The sequence below is a fragment of the Octopus sinensis genome, linkage group LG14, assembly GCF_006345805.1.
Source record: "Octopus sinensis linkage group LG14, ASM634580v1, whole genome shotgun sequence".
Lineage (NCBI taxonomy): Eukaryota > Metazoa > Mollusca > Cephalopoda > Octopoda > Octopodidae > Octopus > Octopus sinensis.
In genome coordinates this window covers 1,934,842-1,945,554 of record NC_043010.1, presented here as the reverse complement: position 1 = coordinate 1,945,554, position 10,713 = coordinate 1,934,842, and the positions used below count along the sequence as shown (strand labels likewise).

The 10,713-nt window shown below is 35.8% G+C and overlaps 1 pseudogene; it reads left to right on the top strand.

Moving 5' to 3' along the window:
* Nucleotides 1-6,745: 6,745 nt before the first annotated feature.
* Nucleotides 6,746-6,835, top strand: LOC115219560 (annotated as a pseudogene).
* Nucleotides 6,836-10,713: the final 3,878 nt, after the last annotated feature.

Genomic DNA, 10,713 nt, shown 5'->3' with positions numbered 1-10,713 from the left:
CGACAACAAAACACCCGGACGGTTAAACGATACAAAAAGGTACAGGGAAAAACAGGGATGGGTCATTCAGAGCTTCTTATCCTCAGTTGAGTTCCAGATTGTCTTAGCATTTTCGGCTGGTTACACTCAAGACTACTCTAATCTGGCCGGCCTACATATATATATATATATAATATGTCCATCTATTTATCCTCTACCACTGCTTTACAACTGTTGTTGGTTTGTTATGTTCCTATAATCTAAAAGTCTGTCAAAAGAGACCAATAGAATAAGTACCAGACTTTAAAAAAAAGTAAGTACTTGGGCCAATTTTTTCAACTAAACTCGTCAAGGGGATGCCCAGCATGGCTGCAGTCCAATGGCTGAAAGAAGTGAAAGATGAAAGTCAGACAGATATGAGAAAGTCCCCAAGTGGAACACTAGCACCTAAGGCTATGAAGGAAACCCAATAATAGCAATGATTTGTAACATCCGTATGAGATGACATCTGTAAGGGATTGTATATGATTGTATTATATTGATTGTATTCTTTGGTTGATACATATTTCATAGACATTGGTAGGATTTGAAGTTAGAAAGATACAGACTTGTAATTAAATACTGCAAGGCATTTTGTACACTACAGCATCAATTCTAACTTTCATCACCCTAATAATAATTAGGTGGTCAGCTGACAGAATTGTTAGCATGCCAGGCAAATTTTTAACGGTATTTTGTCCATCTTTATGTTGTGAGTTCAAATTCCACTATAGTTGAATTTGTCTTCCATTCTTTCAGGGTTCATAAAATAAGCCCCAGTTGAGCATCAGGGTTGTTATAAGTGACTTACCTCTTTCTCTCCCCCACGAAATTGCCAGCCTTGTGCCAAAATTTGAAACCAATAACTGTTATGTCATGGGTTTGAGTATCTCATCACCAGTAATGTTATGATGACATTGTTGTGCAGATTGGGTGTAGAACTGTATTACCCGAATGTATATTTGGATATGGTTATCTAGAATAACCTTTTGCAGAATTAATATGGTCATGCAGAATGTACTCAATACAATACCAAACATCGGTACAATATTAAACTAACACAGTCATCCGATACCAACGATCAATGCTGTCAGCTGCTGACTGTAAACTGCCCCCAGTTCACACAGTTTCTTTATTTCATTGAAATGTGTCAGTCCACTTTTGGTCACGTGGGGGTGATGAGGATCCTTCCACAACAATAACAATAGTCATAATAATCCTTTCAACCTTTTGGGGGAGTGGGGGAAGTCAATTGCATTGGCCCCAGTCCTGTGCTCAACTGGTACCTATTTTATCAGCCTCGAAATGATGAAAGATAAAGTTGACCTTAGCAGCATTTGAACTCAGAACATAAAGACAGATGAAATACCACAACGACAATACTGGTTTGGCTGAGTCATAAGACCATCGGTAGAAACGACCTGCAATATTTATTTTGGTTCTCTTCATTCTGTATTCAAATCCTTCTGAGGTCAACTTTGTCTTTTATCCTTCCCAGGTTGATAACAGAAGTTTAAAATTTAGGCACAAGGCTAGCAATATGAGAAAAGGAAGTTACTCAGTAAAATCAGCCCCAAAACTTGGCTAATACTTTATTTATTGACATCAAGGGGATGGAGGACAAATTCAACTTGTTGGGATTTGAACTTTGCCTTTTATGCTTCTAGAGGAATGATAATAATAATCATTTCTGTTATTGGCACAAGGCCAGAAAGTTTGGAGAAGGCAAGTCAATAATCTAAATCCAACCCTGAAAAGATGAAAGGCAAAATTGACCTCAGTGTAATTTGAACTTGGAGCCGAAAGCCAAAAGAAATGTTATGAAGCATTTTGTTCAATGTGCTAACAACTCTGCCAGTTCACCACCTTAATAATAATAATAATAATAATAATAATAAATGAAGTAGTAGTAGTAGTAGTAGTAATAATCTTTTCTACTATAGGCACAAGGCCTGAAATTTGTCGGGAGGGGGTAAGTTGATCACATAGACCCCCGTACTTGAGTGGTACTTAATTTATCAACTCTGAAAGGATGAAAGGCAAAGTCGACATTGGCAAAGTTTGAACTCAGAATATAAAGATGAACGAAATGCGGCCAGGCAATTTGCCCTGCATGCTGATAATTCTGTCAGCTCACTAGCAAATATTCTGCTCATTATGGGCTACAGCAAATATTCTGCTCAATACAACAGATTTGCTTGTCAGTTGTTTCACCTTAACCAGTTGAGCATGTCCCTTAGTGTCTGACAATATGTGCATCTCTGATCACGAGCAGTAGTGATGGAGTATCATAGCCATATGTCAAGAGGACTTCTTTGGGGTTTGAATAATTTACCTCAGGAAACATGGGTATTTTGCTCAACAACCTTATTCAGGGACCTTTTGAGCAGAATGGGCCACATGACCTGATGAAAATCCTAACTGAGCCCCACCTGCAAGGTCATGCACTGTTTATGTTGATGTAAGATCACCATGTTATGCACATATGGTTGTGATGCATGTGCCTGGTGTACCCTTATCAGAAAGGGTAGTCATAATGGGGATATTGGGCTTCGTGTATTTGAACCCCAGTCTCATTTTGAAGGCATGCACTGCTCTCTCACTCAATAATGACAATAATAATGCTTTTATTTATTTATTTTTTATATCGTTTTTAAAATAATGATAATAAATATAATTCTAATTTAGGCACCTTTGGGTATTTGAGCGTCAGTGGAATCAACTTGTCCATTCTCCTCTCAGAATTTCAGGCCTTGGGCTTATGATAAAAATTATTATTATTTTCAACTGTCTTCGTGTTCTGAGTTCAAATTCTGCTGAGGTCAACTTTGCCTTTCATCCTTTTGGGATTGATAAAATAAACACCAGTTGGGTACTGTTGGATACTAATTGTAACCAATTAGCTCCCTCTATCGAACTTACTAGCCTTGTACCAAAATTATTTTTACTTTTATTATTATCATTGCCACACTGCTCTTTAATAGAGAGAAATAGGCAATTATACTCTGACTGGTGAATGTGATAAAAGAGGCTGTGTGATGTGCAAAGCTGAAAAACTTGAAGGAAGACATCTTCACTTCCAGTCAAGCTCTCATCAAATTTCTTGCAAGTTATACTTGGAAATGGAGGTAAGTGCAGAAAAACAGGTGCTCTTCTAGTAAGTTTGTTACACAATAGGGTGACAGTGATGAACTTAGCAAGAGGGAATGAGTCTACTCTCAGCATGTGCCAACAGGCTGGAGAATAACAATTGGGGGGAAAGCACTTATCCTAAGTGATTAGAAAGATATCACCAAAATTTATTGGGGTTCTCTCAATTGATCTAGTTGGAGGTAATCAGAAGAATGAATATTCACCTATTCTCCTTTTCTTAGTTCTTCTTTTGTTTTAACCTCAATTGATTTCTGTGTAAATTCCCTAGCATTTTATGCAACCTGTCTCTGTAATTGTCCCTACATTCAACACCCCCTACAGCAAATAAAAGAAAACATTATCATTGTTAAAAATAAATCATTATTAGCATCCTCATCGTTATTACTATTATCATCATTATTGTTATTATTATTATCATTATTATTATTATTATTATTGCTATTTTCATTATTGTTATTATCCCGTTCTTTATTTTTTCGTTATTCTCTTATGAGTCTCAAAGTCTTTTGTGGCACTCCTGTGAAGCTGTTCACTGATCTTTGCCACATCTGTTGATGTTTCAAACAGTCATTTCTTCTACACGCTAGCTTTTATCCATCTAATTATCTATTTATTTATTCTCTTACTGAATTATGACTACTTTTATTTTTACTTGCTACTCTATCTTCTGGCATCGCTACAAATATATTTGAACGACAGATGAATAAATAGATAAACCTCAACCAGCGCATAAGAAGACGAACTGGGTCTGTTTGAAGAAGAAACCAAAAACAAAGCAAACCAAACCAAACCAAACAAAAAAGAAAAGAAAAGAAAAAGAAAGACAACTACAAACAACAACATTCGGACAGATATATCAGAACTCATTGAACAGGTCACAGGAGTGTCATGAAAAGGAAATACTTTGATACTCATAATCAAATAATGAGAGGATAAAGAAGTAAATAATAACAATAATAATCTTTTATTTTGTGTTTCTTCTATTTTATATAAGTTTACCATATTTTATTTTTGTAATTCTTTCTTTTATTTACCACAAGGGCAAACATTCAAAGAACATTACAAATGCAGTCAGAAAAATACTAGGGTTTCCATAGAACAGATTCTGGAAGAAAGAAAAGGTGTATAGGGAAGCTATAATATACCAAATAAAAGGAGATGTTCCAATGGGAGGATAGCCACTGAAGAAACCTCACAATGGGAGGATAGCCAATGAAGAAACCTCACAGATCCAGAATGATAACCCTGGTTACCAAGGCCAAAATGAAACACAACCCTCCCCACACATGCTTTATGCCATTAACACCCAACATTACAACACAACCCAAACACACATTTTATTCAATTACTACCAAACACTGTAACAGAATCAAAACAACACAGACTTTAATTAATTTCCATCCAACACAAATAACAGAACCTACACAGATCATCCTACACAACTGTCCTCCTATACAACAGTACAACTTACACAACATGGGCATAGGAGTGGCTGTGTGGTAAGTAGCTTGCTTACCAACCACGTGGTTCTGGGTTCAGTCCCACTGTGTGGCATCTTGGGCAAGTGTCTTCTACTATAGCCTCGTGAGTGGATTTGGTAGACAAAAACTGAGAGAAGCCCGTCGAATATATATATATATATATATATGTGCGTGCGTGTGTGTGTGTGTTTGTGCGTCTGTGTTTGTCCCCACCCGCCAACATCGCTTGACAACTGATGCTGGTGTGTTTACATCCCCGTAACTTGCAGTTCAGTGAAAGAGACCGATAGAATATGTACTAGGCTAACAAAGAATAAGTCCTGGGGTCGATTTGCTTGACTAAAGGCTCCAGCATGGCCACAGTCAAATGACTGAAACAAGTAAAAGAGTAAAAGAGTAAACATATACTCTTATGCCACATCACGTTTTTAAGGATCATCACCATCATCATTTAATGTCTATTTTCTATGCTGGCATGGGTTGGATGATTTGAGAGCATTCAACGACCTGCAGAGCAATGTTGAGTTCCAGTGTCAATTTTGTCATGGTTTCTATGGCTGGATGCCCTTTCTAACACCAGTCACTTCACAGTGTGTACCATAATTTTTTTTTTTTCCATACCATTGACATTAGTGCTGTGAGCTTCAGAGTCAACTTCAGCATGATTTCTATGGCTGAAAGCCCTTCCTAATGCCAATCACCTTAGAGTGTGCATCAGGTTTTTTTTTCAATGCCATTGGCACTGGTGACCATGCTATTGGTCACCAATTGACTTGCATGGCAGAAAAAGAATAGGAAATATCTCCTTTTAACCCTTTGGCATTTAAACCGGCCATATCCGGCCCCAAATATTCTACCTCTTTTATATTCAAACTGACTGGATCCAGCCTCTTACATTAATCCTACAATGCCATGCTAAAAATAAACAATAACATCATCAAAATCTCAAAGCTACAAGATAATGCATGAGTTATTTAAATCAACATCAATAAAAAAGCATTACACTTGACAAAATAATCTGAACACTAAAGCGTTAAAGAATAAGTCCCCCTGAGAGCAGGAGGTGGCTTTATTATAAGTGTTGGAAGGTTAACATATGATAGAGGGACCAGTATAGATGTTTCCTAAGGAGTAGATGATACATGGCTACGCAACATTATATCGAGAGTTGGTGGGAGTAGTTGGGACGAAGATAAAGATGGCAGTGGTGGAGTGCCAGAGCAAATGCTAGAAGTAGAAGATAGGGAGCACAAAGGAGGATGTCAACAGTTGATCGGGCAGGGGAAGATGAAGGAGCTGAGTCCTTTCATGAGGGTGTGAAGGGAGAATAACAAAGAGATGGTTGAGGTTAGGGTATTGAAAATTGAAAAATAAACACACGAGATTTTGGAACCATAGATATTCCTGAAGAGATGCATGCACAAATTTAAATTGCAATAGAATCACCTTGTCATTCCTTGTGATAATTTCAACAGTATAATTATTTAACGTTTCACTAGTTTTACTTTTAATACTATGTATTGCCTATCTACTTAAATACCAAAATACAAGACAATCACATAAACACAATAACCGTTAATTATTTTTTTATATTATAGGTATTTGGCAAAAGTCAAAGAACACAAAAATGCACCACTGGACATTGTGAAGTTATCACTAAACTCTGCTTTTCCTAGCATATTTGATTTTGTTTCATTTTCTTCAAACTTAACATATGATTTTAATGTTTTCTTTTTACTACATCATTGTGGGTGGGTGGGTGGAGTGAGCATCTTTTGTGCTTAGTTAAGAATTTTTGTTTTGTGTCTAGAATCTAAATATATACTTACATATTTGTCTCTCCCACCCTCCCTCTCTCTCACTATACATATATATTATATATAATAGATATATATATATACATATAATACATATATATATATACATATAAATATATATATATATATATACATGTATACATATATATATATTCATATATATACATATATACATTATATATACATATATATACACATATATATACATATATATACATATATACATATATATACATATATACATACATACATATATATACATATTACATTACATACGTATATATATACATACGTATATATATACATATAGATTAGCATGCCCCTGCGCAAGGATGACACACAATTCGTGAAGCGTTCCATATTTTTCTACATATACATATATACATATATATACATATACATATATATACATATACATATATATACATATATATACGTATATATACATATACATATATATACATATATATATATATATATATACATATATATACATATATATATACATATATACATATATATCACATCATTTTAATATCTACATTTCCATGCTTGCACGGGTCAGATTGAGTTCACTGAGGCAGATTTTCTACAGATGGACACCCTTTCTGTCATCAACCCACACCTTTTTTTCAAGTAAGATAATATTTCCCCATGGCCAAACATGCTTTTGCAGTATACTGGACATAAATGACACTGCTTGTACAGTAGTGATAATCATTTAAAACTATCATGTGACATCAAAGAAGGAGACACAAACACACACATACACGGTATTCCGGCTAAATTTGATGATTTTTTTATGTCTTGATAGTCAACGGTGTTGGAGAGCATAAAGATTAAAGTTGTTGCTGAGAAAAAGTTAGCTGACCTAGAGGACTGGGAGCTACCTGAATATTAGTAAAGAATTACCTGTATCATGATAATTTATGATGACTGTCATAATGCCAACATCATGAACACTGCTCAGGGATCTGTGCACACTTTAGGAGTTGTGAAACATGAGATGGACAGCTGCAAGGGAGACTATGAAGCTGTCGTCACAGGAAAGGATGCAACTGGTGTTCTGACTTCTGCATCTGCACACTGGAATTCATCTAACAGCTGATGAACAGGGCTTTAGACTCAATACAGGGGGTTATGTGAGGTTGCTGGAGATAGTGGTCAACCCAGACTGGAGAAAGTTGCTGTAGCAGCAAGATTCAGATGCATATCGTACCTCTTGAGAGAGTCAGAAGCGGTTGTTGGAGAATTTCTATGACATCACCATCCCCAATTTCTGACCTCTTAATACCCCTAATAGTAATGCCATGGGTTACTACATGTGAGGCATGGTTGAGAAAGATACCAACTGCTCTGGTTATATGTTTAAAAGGAAGAATATGACAACATTTAGCTCTCATGAAATTCCTGTAATGCAATGAAAACAATCCGTATCACCAGTTGTAAGCAAGCTATTTGTAGCCTTATATATCAATCATTGGAGTTGGAGAATGCTAAAGCAAGTACGGTGCACTATGAAACAGCTGTCAAGAATAGACTATTATATAACTCTTGTTGTTTATTTTGCATCATTATTCTGTTCTTTGTATTTTGAATAAATACAAATATATATTTTTATTCAGTGCTGGCAAGCCAAGTGAGACCATAACTGTGGCCTATGTCAGTGCAGCATAACTGGCTCATTTAAGAGTACCCTTCAATCATTGGGCAATAAACTGTGCTTGCAAAGGCCTGTTGAGTCAAGTGAAGTCATTGCCGTGGTTGATGACAGTACCACTTGATTGGCATCTGTGTCAGTGGTACATAAGAAGCACCATTCAAGCATGGTTGTTGCCAGTGCTGCCTGACTGGTCCTCATGCCAGTGGCACGTAAAAAGCACCCACTACACTCTTGGAGTGGTTGGTATTAGGAAGGGCATCCAGCTGTAGCAACTCTGCCAGATCAGATTGGAGCCTGGGGCAGCCTTCAGGCTTGCCAGCCCTCAGTCAAACTGTCCCACCCATGCCAGCATGGAAAGCAGACATTAAACGATGATGACACAGATTACTAAGTAACTTAGTTTAGTGCATTGGCAGTTATCAAACTGGTTCCAGTTTAGAGAAATTACATTTAAATAAATGTGTTTGCCGTAATTTCAAACCAGTTTGCTTAATGTTATTGTAAGAAATTCTCTGCTCTTGAGTCAATTTGTAACTTCTTTGAATTAAATAAATATATACATAGAGAGAGAGAGAGAGGGAGAGAGTGAGAGTGAGAGAAAGAGATAATTGATGCACAAACATCAAAGAAAAAATCTACAGTAATTAAGACCTCAATAAATAAATCATTAAATTCCAAATTACAGTAAATCCAAGTGGGACCGACTTTCATACACACACACACACACACACATACACACATACATGCACACACACACACACACACACATATATATATATAAATAAATAATCAGCTAAAAGGATCTGTAAGAGCAATGTATTTAGCAGAAAAGTATAAATTTCACATACAGTTCATACTTAGTATTCAACAGCTGTTTCATCAAGAAAAACACCACCAAATGTATAATTACAAAAATGTGATACATAATTCAAATTAAATTAAGTCAAATGTACTTTACAAACATTGTTTATACAAAGATCATTAGGAATGTTATGGTGATCAGAAAATCATTACCAGTTTAAATTAATTTGACTTAATTTAAGTTAATTGTGTAACCTAAATATGTAATTATCTTAATCAGCTCTTGAACATAAAATATGAGCTATATATAAAATCTATGATTTTCTGCTATATATAAATACATGTTTGTGTGTGTGTGTATTTAGGAACTTATTGACCAATTAATCACTCCCGATGATGGAGATTTGGCTGCTATCTTTCGTAGATCATAAAAAAGCCCTCCCATTGTCTATAATGTTGTGTATTACTTGCGAATAGTCTCAATATTTCCTGGATTCTGAATAGATTGTGGATAGAAAGATTTTATTTGTCTACAAGAATTCAGTACTAAACCTAGAATTCACTGTGTACACAAGTGCATGTGTGTATATGTGTGTATACAAACTGAACGAAAGTCAGAGATAATCATGAAGATGATGTGCTTAGCCTAAGCTCTCATCCAGAATCTTCTTTTTGAAAGCTGCAAAGCTAAGAACTAAACATTGAGTATAATAAAGAAACATAAAATGGCATAAAGTTTAGAGTAAAATGGAATTTAAAAGTAAATTTTTTTAAAAATAAGTTAAATCAAAATAAAAAAAAAGAAGTAAAAATAATGCATCTCTTCAACATTTCCAAATGGTTTCAAGAAAACCCATCATTTTCAAGATTAATTGGTTTGGTGCAGAATAGCATTTAAGTAAAGTGTACTAAGTTATACTGTTGTTATTGTTTGTTGAACCCAGATTGAAGACATATGATCAAAAGTGTTCCATGCATGACCAACGTGTCTTTTTATTGATATCAAGGAGTATATGACAATATGTTTTTAGGCCTTGATGTAACCCAGAAATGCAAAAATCTTCAGCAAAATTAATTAGTATATCGAGGTACCGGCAGGAAGATTTGGCATATGTACTTGATACTCTTCCAGGTGACGTAGCTTTTGTATTAATGTGTTGTTTGGCTCGTAATGAAGACCTCTGGCCATTTAGATAATGCGTTAACCTTAATAAAAAAATTAGTCACCATTATGAGGTCCTGCAAAATCTATGTGTAATCTAGACCGTGGTGCTTTTGTGTCAAGGCAACTGAGGTTGTCTCAGACCTCATATTTTCTGTGACAGATAGGTCTTCTCTAGCTTAGCATATTGCCAGTCGTCTCAAGTTCTTGTTGTCCCCATGGCACTCAGCATCTTGAGATCAGCCTTCACTACTTTTCTCTCATGTCTTCCTGGGTCACCCTCCTCTCTAAGTTTCATCCACTCTAAGTGACCAGCACTTCTTGATGCAGCTGTTCACATCTAAATGCATCATATGACCAAACCAGTGGTATCTTCCCTATTGCACACCACATCTAATTCTTCTTAAGCCTAATATTTCTCTCAGTGCATTAGCACCTTATTTCACATTGACACTGACATTGTTCACCAAATAGAGTGTTTTAGTTTCTCTCTTGCCTTCGCATGTTTTCTGCATTCATGGTCCACATCTCACTACCATGTAGCATTGTCGTTTATACACAAGCATCATACAATTTGTCTTTCACTCTGAGAGAGGGACTTCTTGTTGCCAATAGAGG